The sequence below is a fragment of the Apodemus sylvaticus genome, chromosome X, assembly GCF_947179515.1.
Source record: "Apodemus sylvaticus chromosome X, mApoSyl1.1, whole genome shotgun sequence".
Taxonomy (NCBI): Eukaryota; Metazoa; Chordata; class Mammalia; order Rodentia; family Muridae; genus Apodemus; species Apodemus sylvaticus.
The window spans coordinates 144,790,707-144,813,480 of record NC_067495.1 but is presented as its reverse complement, the minus strand read 5'-3'; the positions used below and the strand labels follow the sequence as shown (position 1 = coordinate 144,813,480).

The following is a 22,774-nucleotide window of genomic DNA, read 5'->3' as shown; positions in this document are numbered from 1 at the left end:
TTAAACTTATTCTTTCAACATTTCATAAATATGTACAATGTGTCTTGATCCTAGCCATCTGCAACTTCCATCTCCCTAGATCCTCTCAAAACATGCCTCTTTTATTTTCCTGTCCCCTTCTTCTTTTTCTTAACTGACTAGGTCCAAATAGTGTTGCCTTCATGAGCAAGTGTAACCTCAGCAGTTAGCCCTCTGAGGAAGTCATCGATTGCCAATAGCACCATAGCTGGGGGAGCCTCACTTGTACTTTCCCCATGTACATTGGAATTATTGACTGGATTGTTCTTGTAAAGGCCTTGGGCAGATAGATGAGTATAGCTATTGTGAGATCATGAGTATAATGGTGATGACATAACCAAAAGACAGTATTTCATAGCAGCCTTCTCCATCTTCTGACCTTTACAATCTTTCTTACTCCCTCTTCTGTGATGTTCCTTGAGCCTTGCAAGGATTGGTATAAATGTCTCATTTGGAGGTGAGCATTCAACACTCACTTATTCTTAGTACTTTGAATAGTTATGTATTTCCATATTGATTGCTGCCCAATGCAAAAAGAGGCTTCTCTAAGTTTGACAACATGATCATTTACCTGAATAACTGTTAGGTTCCCCTTAGGACCTATGACACCCCTACTACGTGTATTTTAAAAATCAGGTTTAAAGTTCCTGGATTACATTATGTTTTTCTATTTAGATCTATTTATTTTAAAATGTCATAATTTCATTTTTCTTAACATCTGAATAAAATTCCATTGTATATATGATCCACATTTTCATTATCTCTTCATCAACAGATAGACATCTACCCTGAAATCATTTCTAAAATATTGCCAACAGATGTTGGTGAGGATGTGGAGAAAGAGCAACACTCCTGCACTGCTGGTGGGGTTGCAAATTGGTACAACCACTCTGGAAATCAGTCTGGCAGTTCCTCAGAAAACTGGGCACCTCACTTCCAGAAGATCCTGCTATACCACTCCTGGGCATATATCCAGAGGATTCCCCACCATGTAATAAGGATACATGCTCTACTATGTTCATAGCAGCCCTATTTATAATTGCCAGATGCTGGAAAGAACCCAGGTATCCCTCAACAGAAGAGTGGATGCAAAAAATGTGGTATATATACACAATGGAGTACTATTCAGCCATTAGAAACAATGAATTCATGAAATTCTTAGACAAATGGATGGAGCTAGAGAACATCATACTAAGTGAGGTAACCCAGACTCAAAAGGTGAATCATGGTATGCACTCACTAATAAGTGGATATTAACTTAGAAAACTGGAATACCCAAAACATAATCCACACATCAAATGAGATACAAGAAGAAAGCAGGAGTGGCCCCTGGTTCTGGAAAGACTCAGTGAAGCAGTATAGGGCAAAACCAGAACAGGGGAAGTGGGAAGGGGTGGGTGGGAAAACAGGGAGAGGGAAGGGGGCTGATGGGACTTTCGGGGAGTGGGGGTCTAGAAAAGGGGAAATCATTTGAAATGTAAATAAAAAATATATCAAATAAAAAAAGTAAAAAGAAAAAGAAAGAAGTGAAAACAGAATAGATGAAGAGTTGTAAGAATAGGAGGGAACAAATAGGAGATATGACTGGGAGATAAAGTAAAAGCTACCTTGTAGTATAGATGAAGAAGCACACACAACCATCCTACAACCTAACTGAGCATATACAATCAAAAATGAAATCATGCTGAGACATTTATGCGGAAGTGAATAGTTAATAATCACAACTAAGAAATAAAATATTTATGTAGCAAGCGAATTACCAGCCCAACTGTGCTGAGTTCATTCTTATGAATACATGATGATACTGAACAGGCTATGGGGGGGTCTCTACTTCAATCCATATGCTTCCAAAGGAATTGGGTAATATATAGAGGGGAGTCTGTTTCTCAAAGAGTGTAGAAAATGGGGACTTTTAATGGGTATGGGAAAAGAAAAGAACCTCTCACCCTGGAATTTGCTATGCACTTTTAGCTGGCTGAGTCAAGAATTTTGAAACAATTGAAAAAAGATACTAAAGCAAGCAAGGAAGCAAGCAAGCAAGCAAGCAAGGCAACGGACTTGTGAAGATTGCTGGTTGATTTATTCCTCTCTCCTCTCCTCTAAGTCTCTCTCTCCTCTTTCTCATCCCTTTCGTGTTTCCTCCCATTTCCTTTCAATTACAGTGGTTCCTTGCCTCTTCCTCAATATCATTTACTTTTCTTTTAATTCTTAAGATTTTTTCCTAAAGTTAATATCCAGAGGGTCTAAATGCATATTAATATTTCCAGAACCCATTTTTTAAATCAAGCAAGACTTTTATGTAATGACACAAATACAAAGAATGCAAATATTTGCAAGGAAACATTAGCTCAAAGCTTACTGTTCCCCCTCCTCACTCATACCCACTCTGCGATGCAGGGACAAGTTTTCTTCTGCTATTTTACCCAGTACATCCTGCATGTAGTCATTGTTTTCACCATCATCATCATCATCATCATCATCATCATTATCATTTCTTCTTCAGATTCTTTTCTTCAAGAAGGTTCTTATAAATTAATATTTTTACTATAAAATGTTCATCACAGAAAATCTAGAAGTTACAGGGAAAGCATAAAGAAGTAAAATGAAATATATCTTCAAATATAATATGCTATTCTTTGTTTCTCTGTATATTTGAACAGGATTGAAGTCAGTGCACCTGGCACTTACTTATAGTCTTTCTTCTTAACAGTGTAATAAATAACTTGTCAGGTCCTTAAACTTTAGACCACTTAAGTGCTTGTAATTATTCATCCAATCCTTTATTGTTAAATTCATTTTCACGTTTTCTAGTATAAACAAAGCTTTCACATATTTCTATATAAAAGTATGGAACAATTTCTACTAAGTGCCTGTTGTCTTTAACCCATTTTCTTCCTCTCAGTTCTAGATGAGGCCTCATGGGGGAGCTGCTCTCTCACTGCAGATATGCCAGAGCTGCTGTCTCTAACAAGGCCTGAGCTTTACAGATTAGAATGAAACAGGACTTTTGCTTCAGAGACAAAGGTTCTCATTGTTATTCTCCTGCAAGTGTCTTTATTTTGTTTTCCTCAAGGAACCAGAGTGTAATTTTACATTTTACTTTAGCAAAATTAAATCCTCAAATAAAAACCAGGATATTTGTTGGGAAAGATTTTACTTGTAGAACATTGAAATCAAGGATAATTTCAACCCGTCTTGAAATTCCACAAAATGTCTTTAGAATCAGTTCATTATACATTAATTTTGTTATAATAGCAACATCTAATTTATATCTAAAAATGTTTCCAGGATCAGAAAATTAAAGTGAAACTTGTGGGTTAAGTGCAAGTTAATTTAGAAACACAAATCTCATCTATTTTTTTTTAAGGTTTCAGGGGAAAGGAAATAGAAGCTAATTTGATGTACCTTGAAAAAACATATTTATCTGGCGTTCAATTAGCTGGATATTGTTATGAATACATTTTTTGGTGCTGCTCTAAGTCCATGAGGATTATTGCTCTATGGATGTCCCAGGGCACCAAACAGCCTCAGTACCCACTGAATCATACAAAAGAAACAATAGTTTTGCCTAAATTGGCCCTTAATTTTAAGTAGACTGTTTTTCTGAGTGTATCTGTTTTTTTTTTTTTTATGTTTGATTTACCTGTTTAAATAGAACATTTTATAAGATTGAAGACTACCTGGTTTGTGCCTCTCTGTTACTAATTGGCAAAACTGAAATCTAGGAATGAAAAAATTTTTCCCCCTGGGATAACCAGTTAGACAACTGTGTATATGGGGTACTGAGCATATGTTCTGGGCCACCAGTGAGATAATCTTATTGAGTGATCTGGGTCAGTTCTGTTTCAAAATGTGTATGTCTATCAAGACAGTTTGAAAAGTATTAAGTTAACATATTTATTTCACACTATTCAGTTTCTAGACATCCTAAGGTTTCCTTCCAACATAACATAGCAATATTTCTATGGTCCAGTGTGATGGCTCCGACAATAAGGTTGCTTCCTCCCAAGGCTAACACTATGAGTGTGATGTCCAAGACGTAGATGAAAGAAAGAAAAAAACAACTCTAGCAAGGTGTCCTCTGGTTTCCATATGTGTACCATGGCGTGCCCCACCCCAAGTAAATAAATAAATTAAATTAAAATGAAAATAATGACAGAAAAGATCATTCTTTCTTTATGACTTAGTCCTCAGACCTAGTGCTCCAGAGAGAGGAGTCAGCTATTATTTAACAGGTATCCCTCCATGAAAGGTAAAAGGAGAAAGCACACTTTTTCTAAATGAATTCTTGACAGAGAAGGGAAACTGATGGCTAGGAAGATGATATAAATCCAGTGACTTGACCTTCTCTGTAGAAGCTCAAAACCTAGAGTCAGGAAGCTATTAGTAATCAAACCCAAAAAGGAGCAGTGCCTTTTTACCTGTTGCATTGTTTTGAGCTCTACAGGTAGTGTAGATGCCCGTAGCCCAGAAGCAGTAAAGGAAGAGGAAGACAGATAAATAGACAAACTTGGTTTTTCATTTGCTGCATATGTGTGTTACTGGTCCAGAAGTTTCCAGATATCTGCTGTTCTGGATAGTTTTATGTCCACTGTCCAGGCTAGAGTTATCGGAGAGGAAGGAACCTTAATTAAGAAAATGCCTTATGAACTGGCTTCAGGCAAGCCTATAAGGCTTAAAAAAAAAAAAAAAAAAAACTTTTGAGACTGTTTTTTTTTTTCCTTTTAAGGTAACCTTAATGCTGTTGAATTCACAAATATGCCAGTTTTTATTACCCAATCTTAATTATCTAAAAAATACATTGCAAAAACGCAAATATCAATTTTTGCCACATGTCAGAGCCCATTCATCATGGTTTTGGAAATAGGAAACATAGATTCCTCCTTAATTGTAAGTTAGTATGTGTTAATTTACAGTTAAATTTAGCAAAATTCACACAAAATAGGAATTAACAATGGTCTTCTTTACTTCTTAATTCACAAGGAAACACCTTCAAAATTGCTGATTAGTGGTTGATAAGAGGAGGGCCCAACCCCTTGTGGGTGGTGCCATCCCTAGCCTGGGTTCTATAAGAAAGCAGGCTGAACAAGCAGTGGGGAATAAGCCAGTTAGCAGAACCCCTCCTTAGCCTCGGGATCATCTCCTGCCTCCAGGTTCCTGTTTTGTTTGAGTTTCTATCCTGACTTCCTTCAATGATAAACAGCATTTTGGATGTATAAGGCAAGCAAACCCTTTCTTCCCAGACTGCTTTTTGGTCATGGTGTTTCATCAAAGCAATAGAGACTCTAATCAAGATTTCTGCTGTACAGAAAAGTCAGACTGTAGAAGTGTTTACAGGTAGGGACTTTGAGGTTATATCACAATAAAATTGATTGTAAGTATCTCTCTGGTATGCTGACTACATTGATTTTTTTTTTATGAATTTATTGCATGGCTCTTTCTCAATACCATGAAAGGTGCTCAAAGATTCCAAACAAAATGGAATGATGATAATAACACTGAAGGTGTCACTCAAAGGTACTGCTGAGTCATCTTGCAGGTTTCAAAATTTAAATGAAAATAAAAGAGATAATGGGATTTTTTATCAGTTACTTTGGTGATTAACAGGGAGGAGTCCTTGCTCTCTAGATAGCATCAATAATCAAATCTTAGAATTTTTGAGTGTCAGTGCTCAAGTAGATACAATAAAGACTGGTATAAATGAACTGGACTACAAATATCAGTTCATTTGATTAAAAATAATGTTCATTTGATTAAAAATAATGTAACAGCCCAAAAGAACAAGGGTGAATAAATAAGTAGACAGTATTAATTAGCAATTAGATGTAGAGCTCAAAACATAACATCTATTATTGCTGAATTGACCTTAACAATGTAGAGCATGAGGCAGAGGTAAAATATAAGCTGAGAAATTAAAACTATGCCTTGTGTACTGTGGAACCTTCAATAGAGTAGAAAAGCTTTTAGTAGATGGTAACAGTGAGCATGGATTCAGAGCAAAGGGCTTTATGCACAGTGTCATCAGTTGTCTTGGCCTAATGTTACTTGGACTAAAATAAAAGTTATTATTTTATTAGGGCCCCAGAGTCCAGATAAGATTGTAGAGCCACAATTTAGTGCAACTCTGTGGAACTTAGTTTGAGTTCAAGCTGGTCTCATCAGTCCATTGCAAATAGTTGCTTCAGAGTGTCTAGTCACTCTACAAATGAGGAAATTTCAATTTCATTGTCCTTAAGTTATAGTTCCTTAGGGATATTATGAGTTTCTGATTAATGATTTCATAATATCCAAGGCTGAGAGCAAACTGTTTCTCTTGGTGTCTTATCCAGTCTATTATGAGCTGTTTTGTGGTCTAATTTTAGTCTCACAGAATTTCCCATATCCTTTTGTGGCCCCATAGGCTTAGAACTATAGCCACTATTTCGTTACTGACTAATAGAAATAGAGAGCTTCTAGTTCCTTTACCTCACGTTCTTACCACCTCTCTCAATCCCATCTCTTCCCCATGTATCTCTCTCTTGTCCTTGACTAAGAAATCAGAATTTTAAGTGCTACTTCCAGGAGGGAGAGGTCACTAAGTATAAACCCATTGTATAGTAAAGTTGTCCTTTGTCTTGTAGCTTAGTGTGGCTCTATCTGGCATTGGAGGAAGACTGTTAGCTTTGTGGCACTGGGATCTTATAATATAGAGTCAGTATCTTTGTGTTCTAAATGTATATGTCACTTCTTTCCATATGTCATGGTACGGCTTTGGAAAGAGGGATGATGTAAGTTATCTTAGCTAGGGAATGTTACAATAAGCATGGACCTTCAAAATCCAAATTTTCTTATTTTGGCATTTCCTCAAGAAGTCATATTGCATACACACATACATTTGTAGCAACCTAGTTCTTTTATTTTGTCATAAAACAGTTGCAATTATAATATTGTGCCTCCCTCCCTCTAACCATCTAATTTATAAATTCCATTAAGGTCAATAATACTGGGCACAGGCAGAAGCAGCAGCAGTAGGCCCACTATTGTTTGTACCTCACCAGGCTGCATCCTGATAGGAGCCAGAATGATATCAGTGGCATACATTACCCCTGAGGGCCATGAAGACTTCCATAGTCTGTGCTGTAGCAGCCTTATGCCACAACCACAGAGCCATGTTTTGTTCTGAGGCCCTATTGCAGCTGGTCTGAGTTGATCACCTGGAGGTCCATAGGACACGCTGCAGTCAGCTGCTACTTGAAGTCATGTTGATGTCTAGGGTTGGGCAACCCCCCAGGGCCTTGTCTGGGTCCATGGTTCTACTGTAGCAGAGGGCCATGTTCATGCTCTGTACTGTCACCAGAAACTGTGGAGGTCCATGATCCATCCTATCATTGACTATCGAGAGCAAGGTGGCTATTTTGCTGTGGTATTGATGACTGCATATACAGAGTTGAGAAAGAGAGGACATGGAAGACTTGTATGTCAAGCCTTACCTCCCAAGGACAACAGCAACAACAACAATAACAATGGAACAGCCTAGATAGGCAGTTGCTAAAAAGAACTCTTAAGAAGTGTGATGGAGGATGGCAAGTCTGTCATGTGTCGCTCTTGATCGTCTGAGGACAGCTCGGCACATTCCTTCCCAAATTGGCAGGGGTTGTTACTGCATTCATTTCTGTTTGTTTCACAGAGAACTCATGTATCCAAGCCAGCAGTGTCAAATATAGATGTCAAGAGTGTCTTCACATGTTATATCATTGAGACAAGGCCTTGACCAACAATGAGGCATCAAAGTCTCACAGTGTGTCCCTGTGAATCCACTCCCCATACAGATACAATGGTTGTTGTTTCCTCCACACATAGACCTCCATGGAAACATGATTGTCTGGTATATCATCAAAGTTGAGTTTACAGTGGTCTACAAGGAATCCAGGTGCATAGTCACAGAAGTAAGCCCCAAGAGCATCCTGACACAAGGTACCATGTAAACACTGCTAGGATCCACGTTTATCAATTTCTCACTCACAGTTCATACCACAGTACTTTTGAGGATAGACATGTGTGTGCCTTCCTACCTCACTGAGGTACACAGTCTAATTTATTCAGGGATCAGGAATGTATTGCATTAATCTACTTCCAAGTTTCAATACCTGCCTTGAATCCAGGCCCACAGAAGCAATTGATTCCACCCTGGCACACAGCCGCATTATAATAAGGGCTGGAAGCACACTTATTGTGCTCCCAGAGACTGAATCACCAACCAAAGGTCATACATGAGCTGGACCTGCACTCCCCTACGAATGTGTAGCAAATGTGCAGCTTGGTTTTTATGTGGGTCCTCCAACAATTGGAGGACCTATCCCTTTAACTTGGCTGCATTGTCTGGCCTCAGTGGGAGAGGCCACTAGCCTAGCACTACAGACTTGATATGCCAGGGTGAGGGGATACACAAGGGTAGACCACTCCATTCTCAAAGAGAAAGGGTAGGTGTTCCAGGGGGAGGGGCTGTGTGAGGGGGGACTTGGAGGAGACTGGGGGAGGGGGCGCTGTGACCAGGATGTATAAATAAAATGGGAAAATGTGTGATAGGGATGCTGAAGGGTAGTTCTCTACAACTTAAGGCTTCTGGTGCAGATATAGGAGGAGAATGAATCTTTCTTAAGTAGCAGGCCACTGAAAGTTTGACCATGCTTCAGTGACTGTATAGATAACACAAATTGGACTATTTTTTCTTTGTTTATTTTTATATTAATTTATTACTTCTTTTATGGGGGAGGTCAAAATGAGGGAGGCAGACTTGGAAGGACTGGGAAGGGATTGTGATTGTATGTATCTATGTAAAAAGAAACCGTAAAATTAAAAATTAATCAGCTCTAGGAAAAAAAGAGCGTTTTTTTTTTAAAGAAAAAGATAAAGAATACTGTATCTTTTTAAGAAAGGTATGAAACTATCTAGTGAAAGGCTTAGCACATAGTCAGCACTCAATATGTGCAATATGTAACTATTCCCTTCTTTTCAGAGTCATAGAACTTTATATAGTATAAATCTAGGGTTTACAATCACTTAAATCTGTGATAATTTTTAAAAATCATTACAAGGTATCTAAAAGGCCTATGTAAAAGTTCTTCATTTTAAAATTCGTCATCTGAGAGCAAATACATTCACTGAGTTATTGTAAGAAGACTGTGGGATAGTGCATATGGAAACTCTTGTCACTGACTAGATATGCAAAAACAATCCAGTGCTCCCCTTTTCTAAGTTCCTTATTATTTTTATAAGTACATGTTTCCCAAGTTCAAAGGACTACATAGATGGTATATTCATTTCCCATAGTTGCTATAACAAAATAAACTGTAGTTTCTTTCACATAATTCAACTTTATTCTCTTACATTTCTGGAGGTCAGAAGGCTAGATTGACTCACTGGATAGTGAGGGTCTGAATGATTCTGGTCCTTCCTAGAGGCTCTAGGGAAGAGCTTGATGGCTTTTCTTCTACAGCTCCTAGAGGTGCCTACAGTATTTGGCTCAAGAGTTCTCCATGACATAACTTAATTTGTCTCTCATTCTTTGATTCTGACACTGAAGCTTTCCTCTTTCACATCTAAATTTCTTGTTATTTCATTAGTTACACCCATATAATCCAGGTTACAAAACTTCCAATCTTAAAATCAGCATTTACATCCACAGAAAATCTTTTAATCAAATGGCATAACACATAATCAGATTAGGGGACACACACATGTTTTTAACCACAGATAATTTTCAAAAGGTATTGATCTGTTGTGATCAGCATTTAAGATGAAAAATAGGGGGCTAAGGAAAGATAGCTCCTTAACTAAGTCCAAAGTTCCCCGGCGGTCTTTGAAAGAATAGATATGTAGCAAAGGCGACTGGACAAAGACCAATAAGTATCAGAGGCAAAGTGCTGGGGTGAGGACGGAGATGACATATTGCCAGTCAGATCTTGTTTCAAAAACAGTTTTGAAAGCTAAAAGCAATTTCAGGAATGTTTGTTGGCCATCTCGAAATACCCAGATGTGTGGTTAAAAGAAGGACTGTCACAATCTGGCCAATTGAGTCTACAAAATTATCTTCCAGAGAAATGAAAGGGCAAAACAAGATATGTTGGCAAACAAGACCCAGAAGATTACATACAAAACTGACATATAGAGGTGACATGGAGTTTTCTGGGTATATAATAAAGGATCAATCCTTCCTGACAAGGTTGGTATTTATCTGCCTGCCAAAGACAGAACATTTGCTTTGCTTCCACATAACTTGGGGAACACTTTAGATGTCTGTTTCAACTTGCTATAGGCATTCTTATATATCTGCAACATCAAATCATGGAATAAGATTTCCTACTTTTTGACCTGTGCCCCATTTCTTTCTTTGTTCCAGATTTCTGTATCTCTTATTTTTTCCCTGAACTCAGTTGGACATAGAGCTAAATTACTTGCATTTTTTCCTCTCAATGGACCTACATCAACAAATGTGTAATGATGATTTTAGTTAAGATTTCACAGAAAACTGGTGAGAGGGCATTCATACCACAAAATTATCAGCAAAATATGACCAATTAAGTGATCATTTCTGCTTTCTCTCAGTATCCCTTCCACATGTCAGTCTCCCTTTGATTATTGACCACAAAATTATCAGCAAACTATGAACAATTAAGTGATCATTTCTGCTTTCTCTCAGTATCCCTTCCACATGTCAGTCTCCCTTTGATTATTGACTCTTTTTGTCTCTTGTTCCACCTTAGTTCCCATTTTCTCTAAAGCAGGAGGAGTATATATCAGGATAGCAAATGCTTTCTCTAGGAACCATGTCTGTGATATGACCACAGGCTTCAATGGGGATCACAAGAAAACATATCTCCAGCCTAAATCTTAATTATGCCATGTTGTCATGAATCTTTTGTCTCCTAAACCTCCATTTTTAGTATAAAAATTGTGATATGATTGAAAACTTTAATTTCTCCCTTGAGTTTATCTTTTCCTCTGTCTTTCAGCTTGTTGTTGAAGATCTATTCATTAAGATGGAATAAGGGGTATAAGCAAGTGAAGGAAACTGAAAGGCAATTGAAGTCTCCAGAATTCACTAACAGCCTTGTACCCCAAGCAATTTCCAGCACCTAGCTGTAGAGAGAATCTTCTTCTAGGCAAACCATATACTAATTGAAACCTATCTAGGCTTCCTTGGCTCTAAACTTGGAAGTAAATAATAATTATTGATGCCAAATAGGAAAAAAGTGAAGAGAATGATTAAATGCCTCAGGTACCAATTCAGCATAGTAAGAAAGTGAGCAGTTCTAAATGCAGCAGACTGATCAGAAAAGTTTTGACCACATCATCCAAGAAGACTAGTAGATCTCAGTAATGAGCCCAAAGCAGAGAGATCATGAAAGTCATCTCATAAAGCTAGGAAGGAATTTTATCATGCCTTGCTCAGGCAAAATGACTAAGAAATAAAAGTCTATATCAAAGGCAAGCACATAAATCTTAGATTCTCTCTTGTATGTGTACATGCATTTTATTTGAAAAATTAAAGATAAAATCTTGATGTAACTAATAAACAGGGACATTAGTTCTTATGAAAATGACAGGAAAATGTCAGCTGATGGGAGAGGAGAAAAGCCATTTTGAGTCTGTCTTCTCTCTGGTCTATTCTGAATTACCCGAATAAGAACACTATGTTAGAATGTGTGATATATCATGTGTATATCAACTTCTAATAGAAAAAAAGTCCTTGTTAAGGAGATAGTTACTTTTACTCCTTTAAAATAGAAAGCACTCTGGCAACAAATATTTACAATCTGCAATAAACTTATGTCTGTGACTATTTGGATAAAAGCAGTTGGGAATAAAAATGGATAAAAGTATGAAGGGTGCTATCGATCCATTTGAGCCCTAATATGAATCCATCTCACCATTTTATGAGAATGCTACTTCAATTTAATTATATTCTTTTATATTACTTAAAAAATGTGAAACTGAATGACAAATTCAGAAATTTGGTCAAGGCCTCAGATGAGGTTGTAGAACCATCACAAGCAATTTCCACAGTAACCTCAGAGTAACTCTTCTCCTTTAGACACATGGGCACAATGTAAACTTTCTACAGACAAATCTGTGTGAAGATTCCAAAGTGTGGGCAATAGTAGCAATTTCTTAACAGTAACAGCTATTTTGAAAGTCAGTTAAATGTTATTTAAAAATAATACCACCCCAGGCCTCTTTCAATGCCTATACCAGCTGTGTATAGGGGTTACTGAGTCACTGTTAGGATTATGTATTTTGTAGCAAAATGAGTGCAATCTGGACATTCCTAGCCATTGATTCCTTAGTTGGTAGGAGCTTACACTGCTGAATTAAATCATAGGGATAGAGTTTATGGTAAAGTTTTCCAGACTGGTGGTATAGACTTCAAGGGGGTCCTTATTTTTCTACTTGTCACAATTCTTGAATGGGCCTAGGCTCCTAACAAATACCCAAGTCTGGCTAAGCTAAACTGCTCTCTTCTTTCAATGAAACTATTTTCTTTTCCTCTTTGATGAACCGAGATGGGATATCTGAGAATGAAAATATGTTTCTCTATTGCTTTAAAAAAAACAACATCATCATTTAATCTCAAGGAGCTAAGAGAGAATAAATAGCCCAGAGCCTGGAGAAGAGAAGGGACAGAGTTAGGTCTCAGGACAGGCAGTTAACTCTAAAGATGAGAAAGACTGCCAGTCCAGGGACTCCATCCCTATACTATCTTCTCTCTGGGCCTATACTCTTTTCTCTTAGTTTTCTTAAATTAAATGTGCTTCTTGAAGGTAGTCATTTTGTCACAAAGCCCAGAAACTAAAGAAAGTAAAATCCTCACTACTTCTCCAATTTAGCTTTAAGTAATTCTTCGATTAAGTCTTCCATGCAAAAGAGTCCATGGAATTACAAAATTCCTGAAGCCCTTTGGTGACATAAAGAACCTGCCAATATAACAGGATACTTTATATCAAGAATGTGACGCAAAGCTTTATCCCATCTCAACCTCTAGCATTCCCTAGTCATAGCCATTTCGTAGCTCCCACAAAAATCTGAAATGGGATTAACTTCAAACTGTTCCAGGTAAATCTGCCCTTAACATGTTCTGTTCATAGTTTTGGAACCACCAAATAGAGTGATTACAAGTTGGGATTTCTAAGAATCATTTCTCATCTTATCTGTGGGAAGTGTAGAATTGTTTCCCTTATACATTTCTCCAGGGAAGTAAAATTACTTAAGCAACTTGAAAAAAAAATCTCTGCATTTATTTCACCATAATTTAGTATTCAACACATAAGGAATGCTGTTTAAAGAATTAAATAAGGATAAACACTCCATCCAGTGGAAGAGCTTCTTTAATTCAGAAAGAAGTCTATATTACCACAACTGACTGCCTTAATGAGGTTGAAGCAAAACCAATAGTAATGCTTCTATAAATCAGTTCCACTCACTGTCAGCCAAGGCCTGCCCAAGGTATATACCAGTTTGTCAGTGAGACCAGGCCACTGTTCACAAAATCTCTTAGCCACTGTAGCATAGTATAAAGTTAGGTATTGGATAAAAAGATGAAGCTGGCTGTAGGCCAAAAGGACTTCATTACTAAGAGTGTTTTGGTGGTCCATAACTTTGAGAGCTAAGATACAGCAGGGGGCTTTAGGCCTGCTTTCTATGAAATACCCTAATCAACTCCATTTATTTTCTTATTTCTTTTATTCCTTTTTATTATATTCAACACTATATATATTTTATACTAATCATAAAAATGATGGACATGTTATTAAATGAAAATAAAAAAGATAAAGTCTTTTTGTTTGTTTTATTTTTAGTAGAGCTTAAAATCTTGACTATGGTACAAACCCAAAATAAGAACAATTTTTAGACAATGAAGTTTATTGTATTAATGCTGTACTTCAATGTCCCTCACATCCCCAAAGGATTTTACCTCCATAGTAGCTAAGCTAAGAGTTGACAGTTCTACTGTGCCAAGGAATGAATTGTAGACACAATTATTTGGATGCAGATTTTCTGCTATTGTCAAAGCTGTTTGACTTGAGTGATTGTCATCATTCTCAGCCCACAGTGAACAAGTTACATTCATTTAAGAAATGCTGTGTGTATTAAGATGGTCTATCCATAAAGTCATTCATCAACTGTTCCAATGAACAATGTTTCTGCTTGAAGGGTGGAACAGATATTAGGTGAAGGTAAGATTCTGGTTCATTGGCTGAAATGATTTTGAAAGCATTAATCTTAGAAAAAAGAATAACTTATAAGGTCATCTTCAAAATTGATATAATAATAATAAACATCAAGGAAAACATTCAGTCTCACCCTTTGTTGTTCTTTTACAGGCCACTTCCCAAATTGTCTATGTTTCTTTTGACTGTGTAAATAATTTTGAAATATGTAAACTCTTCTGAAAACCATAGTATGGTGTAAAAATATCAAATAAACAAGCCTACTAATAGAGAGGCTAAGATAAGAGAAGCGTGATATCAAGACCATTATGTGGTACACAGCAAGACACTATTACATACAAACAAGCAGAAAGTATATATAGATTGTACAATATTGGGCATATTTCTCCAATTACCAAATTAGAGAGACCACTGGGTGACAGCCAACATTTTTCTAATTCCTCGTATTTTTGAGTTTCAACTGATTAGGATATGTTAGCAATATTAATTTTCATATTAAGAGATATTAAAGATTTTCAATAGCAACAAAACCAACCGAAAGCCCACATACACATGGAAACTGAACAATGGCACCTTGGCCAAAGAAGAAATAAAGAAAGAAATCAGAGACTTTTTAGAATTTAATGAAAATGAAGGCACAACATACCCAAATCTTTGGGACAAAATGAAAGCAGTGCTAAGAGGAAAACTCATAGCCCTGAGTGCCTCCAAAAAGAAAATGGAGAGAGCATACACTACCAGCTTAATGACACACCTGAAATCCCTGGAACAAAAAGAAGCTAATTCACCCAGGAGGAGTAGAAGGCAGGAAATCATCAAACTCAGGGACGAAATCAATCAAGTAGAAACAAAGAGAACCATACAAAGAATTGACAAAACCAGGAGCTGATTCTTTGAGAAAAACAACAAGATAGATAAACCCTTAGCCAGACTGACCAAAGGGCACAGAGAAAGTATCCAAATTAACAAACTTAGAAATGAAAAGGGAGATATAACAACGGAAACTGAGGAAATTCAAGAAATCATCAAATCCTACTACAAAAGACTATACTCAACACAACTGGAGAATCTGGAGGAAATGGAGAGTTTCCTAGACAGATATCAAATACCAAAATTAAATCAAGACCAAATAGATCATCTAAACAGTCCCATAACCCCTAAAGAAATAGAAGGGTTCATAGAAAGTCTCCGAACCAAGAAAAGCACTGGACCAGATGGTTTTAGTGCAGAATTCTATCAGACCTTCAAGGAAGACCTAACACCAATACTCTTCAAACTATTTCACAAAATAGAAACAGAAGGAACACTACCCAACTCATTCTATGAAGCCACAGTTATGCTGATACCAAAAGTACACAAAGATCCAACAAAGAAAGAGAATTTCAGACCAATTTCCCTTATAAATATCGATGCAAAAATACTTGCCCACTGAATCCAAGAACACATCAAAACGATCATCCACCATGATCAAGTAGGTTTCATCCCAGGGATGCAGGGATGGTTCAATATACAGAAATCGATCAATGCAATCCACTAAATAAACAAATTCAAAGAAAAAACCACATGATCATTTCATTAGATACTGAAAAAGCATTTGACAAAATTCAGCATCCTTTCATGCTAAAAGTCTTGGAAAGAACAGAAATTCAAGGCCCATACCTAAACATAATAAAAGCAATATAAAGCAAACAAGTAGCCAACATCAAACTAAATGGAGAGAAACTTGAAGCAATCCCACTAAAATCAGGGACTAGACAAGGCTGCCCTCTCTCTCTCCATATGTTTCAATATAGTACTTGTAGTTCTAGCTAGAGCAATTCGACAACATAAGGAGGTCAAAGGGATACAAATTGGAAAGGAAGAAGTCAAACTATCGCTATTTCCAGATGATATGATAGTTTACTTAAGTGGCTCAAAAAACTCTACCAGAGAACTCCTACAGCTGATTAACAACTTCAGCAAAGTGGCTGCTTATAAAATTATTTCAAGCAAATCAATAGCCTTCCTATACTCAAAGGATAAGCAGGCTGAGAAAGAAGTTAGTGAAATAACACCCTTCACAATAGCCACAAACAATATAAAGTATCTTGGCATGACTCTAACCAAATGAAAGATCTATATGATAAGAACTTCAGGTCACTGAAGAAGGAAATGGAAGAAGACCTCAGAAAATGGAAAAATCTTCCATGCTCATGTATTGGCAGGATTAATATAGCTAAAATGGCCATCTTGCCAAAAGCAATGTACAGATTCAATGTGATCCCCATCAAAATCCCAACTCAGTTCTTCATAGAGTTAGAAAGAGCAATTCTCAAATTCATCTGGAATAACAAAAAACCCAGGAGAGCTAAAACTGTTCTCAACAGTAAAAGAACTTCAGGGGGAATCAGTATTCCAGACCTCAAGAAGTACTACAGAGCAATACTGTTAAAAAATGCATGGTATTAGTACAATGACAGGCAAGTGGATCAATGGAATAGGATTGAAGACCCAGAAATGAACCCAAACACCTATGGTCACTTGATCTTCGACAAAGGAGCTGAAAACATCCAGTGCTAAAATGATAGCCTTTTCAACAAATGGTGCTGGTTCAACTGGAGGTCAGCATGCAGAAGAATGCGAATTGATATATTCTTATCTCCTCATACTAAGCTCAACTCCAAGTGGATCAAGGACCTCCATATAAAACAAGACACATTGAGACTAATAGAAAAGTAACTGGGGAAGACCCTTGAGGAAATGGGAACAGGGGAAACGTTCCTGATCAGAACACCAATAGCTTACAAATGGGACCACATAAAATTACAAAATTTTTGTAAGGCAAAGGACACCATCAAAAAGACAAATTGGCAACCAACAGATGGGGAAAAGATCTTCACCAACCCTACATCTGACAGAGGGCTAATATCCAATATATACAAAGAACTCAAGAAGTTAGACCCCAGAAAACCAAATAACCCTATTAAAAAATGGGGTACAGAGCTAAACAAAGAATTCTCACTTAAAGAACTTGGGATGGCTGAGAAGCATCTTTAAAAATGCTCAACTTCATTAGTTATTAGGGAAATGCAAATCAAAACAACCCTGAGATTTCACCTTTCACCAGTCAGAATGGCTAAGATTAAAAACTCAGGAGACAGCAGGTGTTGGAGAGGGTGTGAAGAAAGAGGAACACTCCTCCACTGCTGGTGGGGTTGCAAATCGGTACAACCACTCTGGAAATCACTCTGGCTGTTCCTCAGAAAACTGGGCACGTTACTTCTAGAAGATCCTGCTATACCACTCCTGGGCATATACCCAGAGGATTCCCCACCATGTCATAAGGATACATGCTCCACTATGTTCATAGCAGCCCTATTTATAATAGCCAGAAGCTGGAAAGAACCCAGGTATCCCTCAACAGAAGAGTGGATGCAAAAAATGTGGTATATCTACACAATGGAGTACTATTCAGCCATTAGAAACAATGAATTCATGAAATTCTTAGGCAAATGGATGGAGCTAGAGAACATCATACTAAGTGAGGTAACCCAGACTCAAAAGGTGAATCATGGTATGCATCCACTAATAAGTGGATATTAACCTAGAAGACTGGAATACCCAAAACAAAATCTACACATCAAATGAGGTACAAGAAGAACAGAGGAGTGGCCCCTTGTTCTGGAAACACCCAGTGTAGCAGTATAGAGCAAAACCAGAACAGGGAAGTGGGAAGGGGTCGGTGAGAGAACAGGGGGAGAGAAGGAGGCTTATGGGACTTTCGGGGAGTGGGGGGCCAGAAAAGGGGAAATCATTTGTAATGTAAATAAAAATATATCGAATAAAAAAAAGTTAAAAAGATGTAAAAAAAAGTGAGATTAAAGAAAAGTGTTTCCTTTTGTTTTTGCTGTTGGGGTAGAATCATGTTTGTGTGGGTTTGTTGAAAGATTATTTTCTTGCTTTTTCTAGGGTCTGGTTTCCCTCCTTGTGTTGGTGTTTTCCATCTATTATCCTTTGTAGGTCTGGATTTGTGGAAAGATATTGTGTAAATTTGGTTTTGTCATAGAATATCTTAGTTTCTCCATCTACGGTGATTGAGAGTTTTGCTGGATATAGTAGTTTTGGCTGACATTTGTGTTCTCTTTGAGTCTGCATGAGATCTGCCCAGGATCTTCTAGCCTTCATAGTTTCTGGTGAGAAGTCTGGTGTAATTCTGATAGGTCTGCCTTTATATGTTACTTAACCATTTTCCCTTACTGCTTTTTAATATTCTTTCTTTGTTTAGTGCATTTGGTGTTTTGATTATTATATGTTGGGAGGAATCTCTGTTCTGGTCCAGTCTATTTGGAGTTCTGTAGGCTTCTTGTATGTTCATGGACATCTCTTTCTTTAGGTTAGGGAAGTTTTCTTCTTTAATTTTCTTGAAGATATTTACTGTACCTTTAAGTTGGGAATCTTCACTCTTTTCTTTACCTATTATCCTTTGATTTGGTCTTGTCATTGTGTCCTGAATCTCCTGTATGTTTTGGGTTAAGAGTTTTCTGCATTTTGTATTTTCTTTGACTGTTGTTTCAATGTTTTCTATGCTATCTTCTGTACCTGAGATTCTGTCTTCTATCTCTTGTATTCTGTTGTTGACTCCTGATCTCTTTCCTAGGTTTTCTATTTTTGCAGTTGTCTCCTTTTATGATTTATTTATTGTTTCTATTTCCATTTTTAGATCTTGGGTAGTTTTGTTCATTTCCTTCATCTGTTTGATTGTGTTTTCCTGTAATTCTTTAAGGGATTTTTGTGTTTCCTCTTCAGGGACTTCTAGATGTTTACCTGTGTATTTCTTTAAGGGAGTTATCTATGTCCTTCTTAAAGTCCTCTATTATCACCATTATGAGAAGTGATTTTAGATCTGAATCTTGCTTTTCCAGTGTGATGGTGTATTTCGGACTTGCTATGGTGGAAGAATTGGGTTCTGATGATGCCAAGTAACCTTGGTTTACTCTGTTGCTTATGTTCTTATGCTTGCCTCCTGCCATCTGGTTATCTTTAGTGCTACCTGCTCTCACTACATCTGAGTGGAGCCTGTCCTTCCTGTGATCCTGGTTGTGTCAGAACTCCTCAGAATCCTAGCTGTCTCTGTGGTCCTGTGATTCTGGGATCTTGTGATCCTGAGATCCTGGGTGGGTATGAGCTCCTGGGAGTCAAACTGCCTCTGGGACCCTGAGATCCTGGTGCTACCAAGCTCCTGTGATCCTGTGATCCTGGGTGTGTAAAAATGCCTGGGAATGGAGCTTCCTCTGGGTGTTGTGGGACTGGCTGCCGAGTTTGCACACACTCCATTTATTTTCTTATGTGGCTTCTGGATAAGGGTCTCATGATATCTTGCCTTAGTTTCTAGGCTAGGGCACTCTGTTACTTCTCTCCAAAATCTCTACTTAAGAGTGTCAGTTGGAAAAACTGAGTTAGAAAAACTTCCAGGTAGCAGTGTTATTTGAGTGCTGGACATTTCTGTATTTACTCTCAAAATTTGTTCATAATACTTTTGGATGTATGTTTCATACTGAAGTTCTTCTCACTGCATTTTTTCATCCTGAGGAACAACATCTTGCTGATATAATCCTGGGTTTTACATAACACTTTGCACCAATTTAACAGAAAACATATTTCTTTTAATATATAGATTAATTGAAATTAAAAAGTTCATTTTTTATTCCAGCTGATGTCTTCCCTTTTCTTCTCTTTATTTTTGCTTTTTTCTTTCTTTCTTTCTTTCTTTCTCTCTCTTTCTTCCTTCCTTCCTTCCTTCCTCTCTCTCTCTTTCTTTCTTCTTTCTTTCTTTCTTTCTTTCTTTCTTTCTTTCTTTCTTTCTTTCTTTCTTTCTTTCTTTCTTTCTTTCTTTCTTTCTTTCTTTCCTTATTTATGCTGATGACAGAATCCAAAGACTTTCACATGATATGATAAACATCTACTCTTCCACAAAGCTTTACCTCTTGCCCTTCTAGTTCCTCTGCTCTGACATTTGTTATATAGACTTAAAAGCTGAAAAGAAAAAGCTCTTTCTGAAATTATTATTGGAATCACAGTTGTATTGATTTCACTTCCCATTGAAAGTTAGATATCAAAAGCTACAGAAATTCTTAATTTTATATAGAGATAAAACCACAGATTTTTCAGGAGTTATCTGAAGGTTGGTTATACAGTTTACAAATCTGATTACTTGGAGGCATCTAGTGTGTATTTAATGTGGATACAAATGATTGTTTTTTGAATAAATACACAGAACTGAGCCAGAAGTCTTTTATAGTTAGTATATCTTAAATGCATTTACAATTAGTACTAGATGAGTAAGATAATAAAAGCTCAAAATAAAATGTTTTATCCTATGAAAATCTTATGAAATTATCTCTTCTGTCCTTTGAAGGTAATTTTTTTTTTTAATTTTCATTGGCTCTTTGTGAGTCATGCACCCCAATCCCATTTATCTCCCTCTCCCCTGCCTTCCACCTCGACAACTTCCCCATTGAAAAAAAGTCTTACTGAGTAGTGTGTTCCACAGTATACCCTTTTGTCTATTCTTCTTTGCTTGCAAATGTTCATTACTGGTATGAAGCCAATGACTTCCTTCTGCTATTCTATCGATATTGGAACCTCACTGGGACTCCTCTCAGATATCTTGTTGCACTGTGTGATGAACATCTTGTATATTTTGATCTGAAGGACTGAGTGGCCCCTTCATTTACTCCAGTGGTTCATCGATGTGGGATAGGCCAATTCAAAGATTTGCATCTGGGCCTGAGAGGTATATTAGTGGCCAGCACACCAGCTCTCTTACTCTCACACCCTCTGGGGCTAGCTCACTAGCAAACCCCTCAAGCAGGACCAGCATTATCCTGTTTCCCAAGCTAGGTACAGGGCTTGCTCTCTTCAGTGCTACAGCAGGTGAGGGGAAGAGACAGCTCTACTGTTCTCATGACCCCATTGGGATCAGCTCTCCCCTACTTCCACTGGTGGCTGGAACAAAAGGGAAAGGAGGGGATCTCTCCCTTGTTCATGCTACTGCAAGAGGCAGGGCCAGCTTTTGCATGCTCACAACTCTTGGTGCTGGCCCCTGCCACCAGGATCAGCTCAATTGTGCTTCCGAGTGAGGTGTAGTGACTACTTTTCTGAGTGCTACAGTTGTAAAGAGGCAGGTCCAGCTTTCCCACTTTAAAAACCACAAGGGGCAGGTCACCAGCCTGCTTCAGGCAGTGAGGGTTGAGGAGGGTATCTCTCCATTGTCCAGGCCACCTGACAGGAGAAAGTAGGCAAGTTCTTCCACATTTGTATCCTTGGGGCCAGTTCACCTGCAACTCTGGCAATGTGCAAGGCAGCTCTCCCAATTACTGTAGCCGGCGCTCATGTTTTCAAGGCCAGCTCTCCTCAATGCTTATTTGATGGGAGGGGCAAGTTATGAACTGCCCTCATATATCAACATGTCCCTGAGTACCATCCAAGACCGGGGATGTCCACCTGGCCTTTGTTAGTAATAGACTCCTGCTGCTGCAGGGCCACAGATCCAGTTGTGGTCCTAGGTGACATCACTGGCTACTCACATCAAGCTCTTCCTCACTACTCTGAAGTCTCCAGTTCTGCCCCACTTCATTGTGCACACATCCTTCTGTTTCTCCTTCTCATGCATTTCTCCACCACTTACTTGCTCCTCTTAGTGGTGCCCAGGGTCTCTGAGGGTCTGGGATCATCTCAGGAGTGGTTTCAGAATTACAATGCATTATTGTGGCATCTGACAGAGGTCGTCTAAGTCATAGTCTGGGCAACTTTCCTCCAAGGCATGTGTGGTGCATCTTAGACTGTCCAGGCCCCATGGAACTAGTCTGGTGGCCCTTGCAAGGGCCATCTGTCTTGGACTCACTCCTGCCCAGGGCCCATGGTTTTCAGGTGAGGTTCTTCTAGTCTCTGGCATGCTCCAAGTCCTGGGAGCTACCAGACTGGTGGTCATCTTAGGCTAGCCCCCTGTCCAGGCTCCCTGGTTCCAAACTGGTGGTTGTCTCAGGCTTGCTTTTTTTCAGGGAATGTTAGGCTACTAAGCATAGACATAGCCTCTCTCCTCTCTGCCACCTACTGATGCTTGTGTGACAGAACAGGCACATCTGTAATGCTGCTAGGGCCGATTAAAACCAATATATTTGAAAAACCACCAGATAAAATTATATATAAACATTAATATCTTTATAGTACATTTTCTTGATTTTTAAAAATTATGGTCATCATTTTGGTAATACCTTTATGATGTTCTTTTGTCTTTTGTTCTTTCTTTTTTGTTCTTTAATCATTTTTTATTTTTTACTTTTTCTTTCTTTCTTTCTTTCTTTCTTTCTTTCTTTCTTTCTTTCTTTCTTTCTTTCTTTCTTTCTTTCTTTCTTGTTTTTTTTTTAAATTTTCAAGACAGTTTCTCTGTATAGCTCTGACTGTCTCGGAACTCACTCTGTAGAGCAGGCTGGCCTCCCAAGCAATAGAATTAAAGGCATGTGCCACCACTGCCCAGCAATCTTTTTTTTTTTAAACAGTCCAGTCTTTAT

At 37.9% G+C, this 22,774-nt stretch overlaps 1 pseudogene; it reads right to left on the bottom strand.

The window, feature by feature from the left end:
• Positions 1 to 22,266: 22,266 nt before the first annotated feature.
• Positions 22,267 to 22,367, bottom strand: LOC127675944 (uncharacterized; annotated as a pseudogene).
• Positions 22,368 to 22,774: the final 407 nt, after the last annotated feature.